Genomic DNA, 13,607 nt, shown 5'->3' on the forward strand with positions numbered 1-13,607 from the left:
TTCCCCTAAAATAACCTTCAATTTTCTCCCCATGAACACAATTTTCTCCTCATCTATCTTTTTTTAAACACTTTTGAAAGTTAAAGAGTAGTTTTGAAGTTTTTTTTTTTTTTTTTAAAATTCAACAGTATTTTTTTTTAAAAAAAAAATTATGAGTAATTTGTTTTAGATAAAGTGCAAGCCTTCTAGCCTTGGGATACAAATTATTGTTCATTAAGTTAATGTTAATTTTATTAAAATACATAACACCACATCAAAATTAATTTATTCGGAATAAAATTAAAACTAAAAAATCAATTTATTTTAAACTAAAAAAATTAATTTATTTTAAAACTAAAAAGTATACTTGACAATGATTTATTAAGAATTTAAAACTAAAACTAAAACTAAAAAATCCCTTATCCCAACTATAAAGAATTTAATTCAAAACTCCCTTCTAATAGACAAATGATTTATTAACCTCTATTGTAAGATTTCACTTCATCAATTTAAGTAGCGTTCAACTATAAATATCGAATTTTAAAGTATTCCTCGACAATGTAAATCTATTGAAACTGTCTATCAAAGGTGTTCCATAATAAGTTGTGGAGAAGTGTTTCCTTCAATTCTAATTTCAATTAAGGATGTCAATGACAAAAAAGTGCACGAGGCTAGAAGGTTTGTAGTGGAAGAAAAAAACAAGAGTCATGGACTTTTTTTCGTTTACAAGCTGTATCATGTGTCTTATTCATGGTTACTTAAATCTCATTGAATTGGTGCGCCTTTCACATCAGAGACATTTGTGCCTTAAATCTCTTTGCTTGCTGCAACATTTGCTTGACATAATTCGACCAAAGACGGTATGGACGACCTTAGCTCACTGTATTGGTCTCCAATCATGAAGTGTGACGTCGGATCTTTGTGCATACCATATTCATTAACTACAACATGGCAAGAAATTTTTTATGTTTTGACTGGGCATGCCATATTCTGTTGTTCTTATATATCTTTAGTTACCTGTGATTAAAGCAAAGAAGTATAGACATGGTTTCCAACCAACCCTTCCTTTATAGTAAGTTCGACGAATGAGTTTTTGTTATCATTTTATCGTTAACCCTTCCGCTCGATTTTGTGTTATGATATCATATAGGGAATGAGAAGCGACCTTACTTGGACAAAATTATATACGGTTATGATATCATATAGGGAATGAGAAGCGACCTTAATCTTCATTTTCTTTATATAGCAATAAGGAAGGGAGGGATAGAAAAGATACTCATAATATCATTATGACTATGCCATATTTCATTAATTAAAGAGAGTAATACACCCACAAACACACACACATATTTCGAGAGAGAGAGAGAGAGAGAGGGCTTATTATAAGTAGGGATAGCATTCTAGTAGTTGTATTGCTACTTGGGGAAAAGGAACTCGAGAACTTCTTTAAAAGATATGAGAGCTTATAAGTAGGTGGCGATGGATATATCACATGCAGAAAAAGAAAATTCTGCACCTTTGTAATAAAAGACCAAGGAATATCATCGTTATTTATAACTTCTATCACAATAATATAAATTCTGCGAGGACGATGTTCTCTAGTCATACTAACTAGACCGTTCACCACACGCTTGTAGATGACACGATATTCACTATTCTCGTTATTCTTTTCAATTACGAACCTTCCTGCATTTTGCACTACTAGGATATTGACATCTTTAATTGGTACTAAAGCATCTAAAGGCAACCCTTCCACACTGCTCATTCTAACACCTTTGGTAAATTGTTCCAAGAGACATTGTTAGGCCGATTTAGTTCATGAATACTTAAGAATTTGATATTTATAGTTGTAGTTGAACGCTACTTAAACTGAGGAAGTAAAATCTTACAATATTCTAATAAAGCGTTTGTACATTAGAATAGGTTGGAATTAAATTCTTTATAGTTCGAGATAATAGTTGTATTCTTTAAGTCATTGAGACTAGTGTTACTAGTACTTGTTAGTATATTTGAGTATAAATATTAAAACGATTAGTTATTAAATATTGTTTGAATTAAAGCGTTTATAATTCAAATGATCTTCATAACCTAATTCATAAAAAAATAAATAAAATAATTAGGAAGCATTTATGTGCTAGATCAAAATAAGATGCATAAAAAGAACCGGCAGTAATTACTTTATTACCTTTAATCTTAAAAGTAACTTAAAATATTGCTGGTGTGCCTCTTACAGTACTCTCAACAAATGGATCGCTTGATCTATTCTACTCTACTTTACTTTCTCTTGATAACGGTGTGGTAATGACACAACTCATATTGCCGATAATCATCACTTACATCCAAAACCAGAGTATAGTGGTCGACTATCGTCAAGTGAAAATAATCAAATAACGAACCATATGCGAGAGAGGACAATTTTTTTTTTAATATTTGAGAAATAAGAAAGAATAAAAATTAAAACATGGCATGAATGACATCTTCTTGAATCTTTGATTTGTTCTCGTAAAAATATATAAAAAAAAAAAAAAAATCTTATATATTTTTAGATATAATTTAAGATTACCTATTTAATAAAACTCCATCCAAACTTTTACTCATAAATTTAGTTATTATTTGTATACAATTGTTAATATGTAAAAAAATACACGTACAAAATGTTTATACTATTGGAAATACACTAGTCTCGGTTGTTTGACTAAAACAATGCAACCATTGTCCAAACTAAAGAATTTGATTCGAAGCTATCTCCTAATAGAGGGAGGCTCAATTAGACTTTGTCGTAAGATTCGACCATATCAATTTGAATAGCGTTCTCCACAACTATAAATATCGAACTCCAAAGTATTCACGAGCAAAGTATGTTTGTTGAAACTATCTTGCCTTAAAATCTAGTTCCAATTAAGGGTGTCAACGATGAAGAAGTTCAAGCTGTTGGAAAGTTTGCCATGGAAAATTTCAGAGGTGGTAGATATAATTTATTTTACAGTGTGGTGAACGGTCTTTTCAGTCTCATATAGGCTTTGTTCCCAAATTTTATATTATTGTGATAGAAGCTATAAATGACCATTATATTCATTGGTCAAGTATCTTTTCTTTTTCTCTCATACCCACCTTATACATAACATGTTAAATTAACTCATACTTAAAAAAATTATTTCTTTCTTTTGGAAATGCGGGGTATCAATCCCCGTACCTCTCACATGCTAAGCAAGCGCTCTACCATCTGAGCTACATCCCCATGATTTTTACATCATAAAACCCTATTAATGTCCCATCATCAAAAATAGTGAAAATAAAAAAATATCAAAATATTAATAACAAATAGTTTGTTTTGGTAATGTGGGGAATCGATAATAGTGAAAATGAAAAAATATAATAACAAATTAAATAATTTCTTTTGGAGATGCAGGTTATCAATTCCCGTACAACTTGCATGCAAAGCGAGCGCTTTACCATCTAAGCTACATTTCCACAATTTGTACATCACAAAACCCTAAACGTCTCGTCATGAATAATAGTGAAAATGAAAAAATATCGCAACTCATTATGTCATAAATAAGAAAAAATTGAATATAAATAAAATATTAATAACAAATAGTTTTTTTTGGAGATACGGGATATCCCCTTACCTCTCGCATACTAAATGAGCGAATAGAAATAAAATATTAATAAAAAATAGTTTCTTTTGGAGATTCAAGATATCCCCTTAATAATAAATCTAAAGATGCACGATATCGATCCCCATACCTCTCGCATGCAAAACAAGCGCTCTACTATCTAAGTTATATCCCCACAATTCTTACGTCACATAGTCCTATGCATCTCGTCATCAGTAATAGTGAAAATGAAAAACTATCCCAGCTTATTATGTCCTAAATAAGAAAAAATTGAAAAGAAATAATATCTTTAATAATCGATTCAATTGAAGATGCAAGGTATTGATCCCCATACTTTCCACACGGGAAATGAACGCTCTACCATTTGAACTACATCCCTACGATTCTTACATCAAAAAACCCTAAATGTCCCTTCATCAATAATTGTGAAAATGAAAAAGTATATATGCATATTATGTCATAAATAAGGAAATATTGAATAGAAATAAAATATTAATAATAAATAGTTTCTTTTGGAGATGCGAGGTATCGATCCCCATACCTCTCGTATGCTAAGCCATAACTCTCGCATGTTAAGCGAAGCTACATCCCCAAAATTCTTGCATCACAAAACCCTAAATTTTCCATCATCAATAATAGTGAAAATGAAGAAATATCACTACTCAACATGTCATGAATAAGGAAAAATTGAAAAGAAGTAATTTTCAATAATAGTGACATGAAAAACTATCCCGGCTCATTATGTCATAAATAAGAAAAAATTGAAAAAAAATAATATATTTAGTGATCGATTCATTTTGGAGATGCAACATCCCAAAAAATTAGTGAGTGCTCTACTATCTGAGCTACATCCACAAAATTCGTACTACAATCTCTTGAAAGGGCATTTTGAGAATCAAACTTGAGACCTCTCACTCTCAGAGCGAGAATCATTCCACTAGACCAAATGCCCTTGTTATACCACTTGAAACGTATAGTCTTAGGTCTAGGTATTAAGTTTGTATTTTTTCGTATTGCAGGAAACACGTGAAGTCCTCAGAGGTAGAATGTGTCTTGGAGAATAAAGTCTTGGGATGGGATGTTAAGAAAGTCTATAAGTATTAAGAGCATGATGGTAAGTATAAAATGTTGAAAAGAATTAGACATCGTAAACCACAAGTGAGAATCATACCACTAAACTAAATGCCTTTTCTTGAACACTAAAGATTTTTAACTTCTACTTAAATATATTTTTCTCTCATGAAAAGTTGAATTGTTATAATATAAAAGGGTTATCAAACAACCCAACAAAAGAAACAAACTAATCAATTTGGGTTGGATTGATTCGGTTTAGTTCATCAGTTTGTTTGATTTAATTTTTCTATTTTCTCTAATATGACAAGAAAATAAAGTTGTATTGAATGCACCTTAGTTTCATTTATGACAACTCATATGAAACATAATTGCATTAATAGTACTTAGAGTTGGAGTCTATAAGCATTTCATGAACTTCCGTGCAATTCACGCTTCATTAAAGATGTGATAAACTTTGGGGAACTTTAAATTACTTCATGTGGAGCTTCAATTACTATATGCTAGTTACAATCTTTAGGATTAACTAATTGGACACAAATTCATGAATTTAGGGAATTTTTTGTGAAATTATCAACTACAACTTATGTTTTCAAATTTTTAGGACATAATTTAGGTAGTTGTTTTTATGAGTAGTAAACTTGTTTCTTTGCATAATATGGATTTAGTTGAACTATTATTATCGATAAGATGGAGAAAGAAATTGTCTTTGAAATGTCTAATAGACTTAGGTTCATCGTTGTTGTTTTTTAACTTGTGATTTTGCAGAAAGTTTAACTAATATGAAATGTCATGTCAAAAGAACTTTAAAGTAAATCAAGAATATACCCCAAACATCATTCAAGATGGCAATAAAAAGAAGTTAAATTGAACGCAATTTAGTTTAATGTTTGGCGTGTTTAAGATAAAGCATAATTGTATTAATGATCTTAAGAGAAATTCCTATTTTATTAGAGGAGACCAACTTTATTTAAGGTACTAGGAGTTCAAGAATCTGGATTTGAATCCGGTTAAGAAACCGTAAGATTTGAAAGTTTTGAATTCTAGACCAAATTTGTATCTAATTATTTCTTTTTATGACTAATTATAAATTAAGAGAAAAATATTTTTGTAAAGATAGATTAAACTCTAAAGCTTTGATGACAAAACCATGTTTAGACTAGCAGTTTAAAGTCAGGAGATGCGGTCACAGGTGTGATTATTTTGGATGGGTTCGTATGAGGGAGCCTTCAAAGATTGTGCACTCACAGATTGGGTTGTTATGCAATGTTAGTTTGTCTTTGTGTTCGAGTTTTTTTGTATTTTTTTTTTGTAATTCTATCCCAAACACTTTTTTTTTGTTAGGATAAATTTGAACAACACCGTCTTATAATTTAATTTAATTTTATATTTAATGTGGTGTTGTTTTCTCAATCTTATTTTAATTTTACAGCATTATTTTATGTTAATTTACTTTTATTTTTATTTGTTTTAACTTTCAATTTTAGTTTCTATTTGATTTTTGAACCCTTGAAATTTGGGTTGTGACAGATTGGTATCAGAGCAGCAGGATTTCAAATTATATAGATTTTTTCTTACGATAAAGAGTCGTATATCTCTATGACTCAGCTCGATGACACGTCTCTCCGTGACCATGTAATAAAGCCTTCTAAACGCAGCTCTTACAAACAACCATATCAATAGATTTTAGGCCTTTTAAAACTCCATTTGCACCCATCATCTTCATTTCTTTGATGCTCATATGTTAAAGTCTTTGATGCTCATATCAATAGATTTGCACCCATAAACATAATTGTTGTTGCTGTTACTTGAATTGGAAGCACTCTTAGCAACAACAACCATGTTTATACACTCTACATTAGTGTATAGGGTTCCAGATTTTAGGTCATGCTACCACCATGACACCCTTCACAATATTCCCAAAACTCTTTCTAAACTCGACTGCATAACCTGTGCTATCCAACTGACCAATAGAGATTAGATTCTTCTTGAGATCAAGAATATATCTGACATCCTATAATGTCCACTCACTCATTTCCTATTAGAGTTTATATGTAGACATCTCTATTCCCTTCAATCTCCAACGTTTTGTTGTCGGCAATATACACCTTCTTAATATTTTCTTATTTGAAATTTTGAAACAATTTCTTAATTGGATTCGAATGAAACGATGCAACTGAATCTAAAATCCAAAATTCAATTGGGTTGTTCACGCTAAGGATTAAAACATTCTCAGTATATTCTGCTGAATATATGAAATTATCGTTATCTTCAAATTTGTGATTTTTTTTTCATCAATTTTGTTTGATCTATCCGAAAGTGTTATTTTTCTTCACAATTTCCACATTTTACGTTTTGTTTGTTTGGAGATTTTTCCCAGTTTCTTAATTTTGATCGCCCATGTTTGTTTGGGCTCTTTGATTTACTTCTTGCCCTTCGATCAACAATGAGAGCATTGCCTGATGAATCTCCAATTTCCCGTTTGGGCTTTCGCTGACATCTCAAATTTCACTAAATTTCAGTTTAATAGATCCTCGTGAACTGTTGATTGTAGCAACAACAGTATACCACGACTTGAGTAAAGATGACATCAAAATCAATGCTTTAATCTTATTTTTTAACATAATTTCCACCCAACTCAATTGACTTACAATCATGTTGAACTAATTTATATGATCTGCAACAAATCGACATTTGTAGATTGAACAACCTCTGCATCAAATACACCTTGTTCATAGTCGACGTATTTTCGTACATATTTGACAACACCTTCAATAGGCCCGATGTCGTCTTCTCTTTGATGATGTTGAACGTCATGTTTCTGGACAGCGTCAACCACATTAACTCTACAGCATGACAATTCTTGAGCTTCCACTCCTCCGTGGTCATGGTATCCGGCTTCACCCCCAAAAGGGGTTCCTGAATACCTTTCTCGTACAGATAATCTTCAATCTGCATCTTCTACAAATTGATATCAAATCCATCAAACTTTCAATTCTTGAACTTTCCATCTTCACAAATCATGGTGAATCTCTCCTTGCTCTGATACTAGTTATTAGGATCACACAACATCGCGCACACACTTGATCTAAATGAACACAAAAAACATGATAGAGAAAATGTAAGAAGAAATATTCTAATGGTTTTGTATTAATGACTTCAGGGTTGCAAATAGAGGATATGAAGAATGAGAAATATACATTTAGGAAGCACCGACTAATTGACTAATGGGTATATATATGATTTCAGTTTATTATATATAGCTTCACTATATGTAAACGCCTACTATATAGTTAGCCTTCATATCCAACATTCTACAGCCCAAATAGTCAGGGATTGACATTCTGCTAGAACACAAAGTCATTTACATGCCCATAGAAAATGCCTAGTAGTAACGGAGTCTAACCCAATGATCATTCAGACAAACATCCATCAATCAAGAGGGGTGAAAATGATGACGATAGTACAGTTGAGAAAGAAATTTAGCCATGATGAATCTACACTTGCTGCCATTGTTGTATTTGAAAAGGGAAAGTGCAAGTGTGCGAACCTCAAGAACCACTACATGAACACCACGACCCAAAACAAGAAGGTCAAATATTGGGTTTAACTACACCAAGAGAGATAAATCACAAGACTAGTTTTATGTCGCTTGCCACAAACAGATGTCATGCGGCTCAGCCTGAGCTAGTTTAATTCTACAAATAGCAAAATGGCATGTTCACAATCGGGTTTATTTGACCTGCAAAAGCTCTTGTCAGTGATCACTCAAATGCTTGGAAAAGACACCAAGCCAACACCTCTACTAAAGAAGGGAGACAAAAACAAACCACTAAAGCAGCACATGTTCACGCAAAAATACCATCCATACGAATGAAGAGAAGGGTCGACCACAATAATTTCAAAGCAAATAGAGAATTATAATAAGTTAAGGTCAGATCAACATTGAGTTCAAAGCAACAAGAACCAAAGACTGGTGCGAAAATTCTATGGACTAGTCAAAGTTATACACAAGATTAGGAAGACATCATATATGATCCAATTGCTCCTATGGATACAGACTAACCCTGTTGTCCACGTCAGTAACTTGAAACATTATTATTCCGACCAAGAAAACATCAAGTAGAAGCAGGTGGTATGACGTCAAGTAGAAGCGCATCGCGAGACTTAAAGTCAGCCTCATCCTACAACGTTGAGTTTATGAAGAGCCGGTTGATAGAGATATTGACAAATTGTGGAAGGGCAGATGTCACGGTCATGATTGGCCAAGGCGTGTTGCCTGTGGCTGCATGTTAGATGTCTCAACTATTCTTGTAAACGATTTGTGATTCATGGTGGCTTGCTCATTCCAAACCCCTTTTACTTGCATTCATCTTAGATAGGCCTTTACTATTATTGTTGTGCCAATACGGGGTATATGATTAGTCATCAAAATCATATCTACACCCATCAGAACTAAAATGTCCCAAAATGTACTATAGGAGAACGTGACCAGTTGCTGTTTGTTCACTTTTAGCTTATAACATTGCTCTATTCGAAATTGTTTTTAACGTAATTCCTCACTCACTTTTTCTAAAATATTTCTTCTAAACGTGATTCAAGCATACACTGTTATTGTTCCTCCAGTCTAAATTTTGCATGGTTGACTTGTTCATTGGATTAGAACAAATGTCACATAATCAGTGTCTCACTACTGCAAGAGTGTGATTGTGACACTTGTCTTCCGTTCAGTTGTGGGCTGCATCTTCTGACTAGTTACGTGCTTCTGACTAGTTACGTTAGTTTGGCTTGGAGCATACGTGTAGGTTGAAAAAGAAATGGTTGGATGCGGACTGCGAATAAGGGTTGGGCAATGGAAGGTTTTTTTTTTTTACCACATATGGACTTTGGGCTAGTGAGTCTTAAATTTGGGTTCGTTTAAAAAATTTTGGTTCGTTTTTTAGTTCAAATGAACCCAAATTAAACCTACTAGTTCTTTCTTCCTTGCACAACTCACTCCTATTCTTTGTTCTGCCTCTTCTTGCTCTTTGAAACTTCTTTAAAGGCTATTGTTCACCGATTATTTTGGAGCATCTTCCTTAAAAGGATTGTGACCACAGATGACCTATGTAGAAAATTTGTACCCCTTTCCTAAAACCTTTAGCGGACAACATACCCAAAACAGATGCACTACACCTCGTCTCACCCCCCCGGAGCATATGGATCCCCCAATCGATGAACACTCAAACCAAACTCGCTCATACTTTTTGGCATAGGGACGCGAGAACCAATCCGAGTAATCTACAGTGGGGAGACCCCTTAAAGAAAAAAACGAGAATGGCTAGGTTGATAGCAAGGTTAAAGAAAAGGCGAGTATGAAAAGACGTATCGCATAACCGTCCCTATAAGCAGCTTCATTCTTTCTTGATCTATGAACCGACTTTATGAAAAAAATCAGCCTTTCTGCTAAAAGTGTGACTGTTGGGTATGGATAAGCGAACCTCTTGGTTCGGGGGAAACCGAAGATGTTGTCTAAGAAAGCTAAGCAGGCAAGTACAGGACGGACAAAATGCATATACAAATTGATTGACATGATCCCTCTCCCTCTCTCTTTGGCAAGGTTGCTAGCTACGCGATAAGCGGGAAAGCATACCAGGCAAGGAAAGAAAGGCTGCTCGATCTTCTATAAGGCCAACCCTCAACGGTGAGCTCAATATGCAATGCTATAAGTTCAATAGAAGTCTAAGGTTTCGTCTACTACGGACCTGGAAGCTCTTGGAGGAGCTAACATGAAATGAGAAATACATTCGATTACGGCAACTAATAGATAGCAAACTTTTTGGTAGAAACTGATTGATCCCTTTGCTCCGCCAAGAAAAGAAAAAGGTAGTCGTACTCCTACCTTTTCCGTCGGACGAGAGGAAAGTTTGAGCTGAAAGATTGAATCACACTTGGTAAGAAAGGCGGGCTTAGTAGGTTTCTCCAAACGTATAAACAAAAAGAGGATACCGATACGCATACATTCTTGCATGGAAAAACCTAGTTGAACCGAATCAAGGGTTCTAACCTAGTTCGACTGACCTTCTTTGGCTAGCCCCCGGCACTTGTAACGAGGTCAACCCGTATGTGCTTTTTCTTTTTGTTTAGCGAGGTAGCTTACCAGCTCTTTCATCTCATATTTTTAAGTATGAAAAGCGGAATCCTCATCCTTAGTCGAGTCTGCATTGCCATACGAATCGACATCAGCCAAACCAAGGGCTCCTATTTTTTCTTTAACGAAAGCGGATTTAACAGTTTCGATAAAACCAACCTCTTTTAAAGAAGGAGTCGCTTTACCTTGATGATCGTGGACATACGCAGCTGCCGCTTTACCTTAGCCTACCGTGAAAAGGAAAGTTCCCTCACTCTAGGCCCTCCCAGCTCTCAAACGTCTTTCAATGAATCAAGAGAGGTATAGAATAGTACAACAAACCAACAAGACAAGAATAGACTCATAAGATGGGCGGTTAGGGAATCGATTTCATTTGTGTTATCCGCCAAGGAAATGATCAAGGAATTCTCTATACACGGCTGAGAGATGACCATATTGTTGAACAACCCTGTTAAACGTAGAGTAAATCATATTTGTGTATAGTAAGATAATCTAGTGATTTACTAGTTTGTTACCAAATCTATGATTTACTGGTTTGTTACCAAATATATGATTTCATAGTTATTTGGTTTGTTACCAAATCTATGATTTCATAGCTTTGTTACCAAATCTATGATTTCATAGTTTGTTAACAAATCTATGATTTAGAATGTAATCTTCATTATACACATCTATAAATACATGAGGTCGTGACCCTAGGTTAGGTCATCGAGCCATTCAACCTAACATGGTATCAGAGCTAAAGGTTTATTTTTAAATGTCTACCATATCTTCCTCCTCCTCTCCATCCACCATCTCCAACACCGTCTCAACTACAATGGAGACTTTTGGCCCAAGCACTCTACACCATGCTGTCACAATTCGTCTAACCAAAAACAACTTCATCATATGGCGCGCCCAGCTCCTCCCCTATCTACGGAGTAAGAAGCTTATGGGCTACCTCGATGGCACCAATGTCGCACCTGCCAAGTTGGTACCTTCCTCAACTGCGGCTGGTGCTGAGATGGTCTCTAATCCGGCCTATAATCAGTGGTATGATCAGGATCAACAGGTTCTTAGCGTTCTTCTCTCCTCCATGTCAGAGGAGATTCTTCACGATATGGTTGCTGCTACTACGTCCAAGGAGGCGTGGGATACCCTGCAACGGATGTTTTCATCGTCAACTCGTGCTCGCACTACTCAAATTCGTATTGAGCTCGCCACGTCCAAGAAACGAGATCAATCTGCTGCAAATTATTTTCGCAAGATCAAAGGGCTAGCCACCGAGTTGGCCGCCGCCGGCTCTGTCTTGCAGGATGATGATGTGATCGCGTATCTTCTTGCTGGTCTTGGCCCTGACTATGATCCCTTCGTCACCTCAATGACTACCAAGAGTGAACCCCTCACGCTTGATGATGTGTTTGCACATTTAATGACGTATGAAGCTCGCCAACTACAACACCAGGCTGAACTTCAGTTAAATCTTGGATCTTCTGCCAATTATGCTGGTCGTGGTGGTCAGCAGAAGAATCGTGGGCGTAGGGATCGTGGTCGTGGTCGTTCTCAAGGTTATGCATCCTCTCGTCCTGCTGGTGATCGTCGTGACCCTTCTACTCGTCCTTTCTGCCAGATCTGTGGCAAAGTGGGGCATACTGCTATCCGCTGCTGGCATAGGATGGATGAGTCCTATCAAGATGAACCTTCTTCTGCTCCTCCCAAGGCACTAGCGGCTACTTCCTCTTACAAGATTGACCCAAATTGGTACACTGACACAGGCGCTACGGATCATATCACCAGTGACCTAGATCGTCTCGCTGTGCGTGAACGCTATCATGGAGATGAACAAGTTCAAGTCGGCAATGGAGCAGGTTTGCGTGTTTTGCATACTGGTCATTCTCTAATTAATACTGCTACTCGTCCTCTTGAATTGCGTAATATTTTGCATGTGCCTGAAATTTCCAAACATCTTCTTTCCGTTCATAAATTTTCTCGTGATAATGACGTATTTTTTGAATTCCATCCTTGGCGTTTTTCTATAAAGGATCGACGGTCGAGGAAAAGTCTCCTAGATGGGAGGTGTGAATCTGGTCTTTATCCTATTAAGCCATCCGATGTCAATGATCTCAAGCATGCCTTGGTGAGCAGATCTACTACTCACGACCAATGGCATGCACGTCTTGGACATCCTTCATCTCAAGTAGTAAAATCAATTTTGCGTCTCAATAATATTTCGTGTGCTAGTGAGTCATCTTTGTCAATTTGTAATGCGTGTCAGTCAGCAAAAAGTCATCAGTTACCATATACTAGTTCTTTCCATAGGTCTTCGTCACCTTTGGAACTTATTTTTTCGGATGTTTGGGGCCCTGCACCTATATCTGTTGGGGGTTTTAAATATTATATTAGCTTCATTGATGATTTCAGTAAATTTTCGTGGATCTATTTGATGCATGATCGTACAGAAGCTCCTCGTATATTTTTGCAATTCCAAGCTCATGTTGAGCGCCTTCTAGATACTAAAATCAAGTGGGTCCAAACTGATTGGGGTGAGGAATATCAGAAAATTCATAACACATTTTTTCGTTCCCTTGGAATTGCTCATCGTGTTTCGTGCCCTCACACACATCAACAAAATGGGTCTGCTGAACGCAAGCACCGTCATATTGTTGAAACAGGCCNGGTCCAAACTGATTGGGGTGGGGAATATCAGAAAATTCATAACACATTTTTTCGTTCCCTTGGAATTTCTCATCGTGTTTCGTGCCCTCACACACATCAACAAAATGGGTCTGCTGAACGCAAGCACCGTCATATTGTTGAAACAGGCCTAGCTC

At 35.6% G+C, this 13,607-nt stretch overlaps 1 non-coding gene across 1 annotated transcript; it reads left to right on the forward strand.

Annotated features, from left to right (window-relative positions):
- The first annotated feature begins 12,082 nt into the window (after nucleotides 1–12,082).
- LOC111473673 lies at nucleotides 12,083–12,222 on the forward strand. Its single transcript, XR_002715747.1, has one exon. It is a non-coding gene; the product is annotated as a small nucleolar RNA Z247 (small nucleolar RNA).
- Nucleotides 12,223–13,607: the final 1,385 nt, after the last annotated feature.

This window comes from Cucurbita maxima, unplaced genomic scaffold (assembly GCF_002738345.1).
Source record: "Cucurbita maxima cultivar Rimu unplaced genomic scaffold, Cmax_1.0 Cma_Scf00138, whole genome shotgun sequence".
Classification (NCBI taxonomy): Eukaryota; Viridiplantae; Streptophyta; class Magnoliopsida; order Cucurbitales; family Cucurbitaceae; genus Cucurbita; species Cucurbita maxima.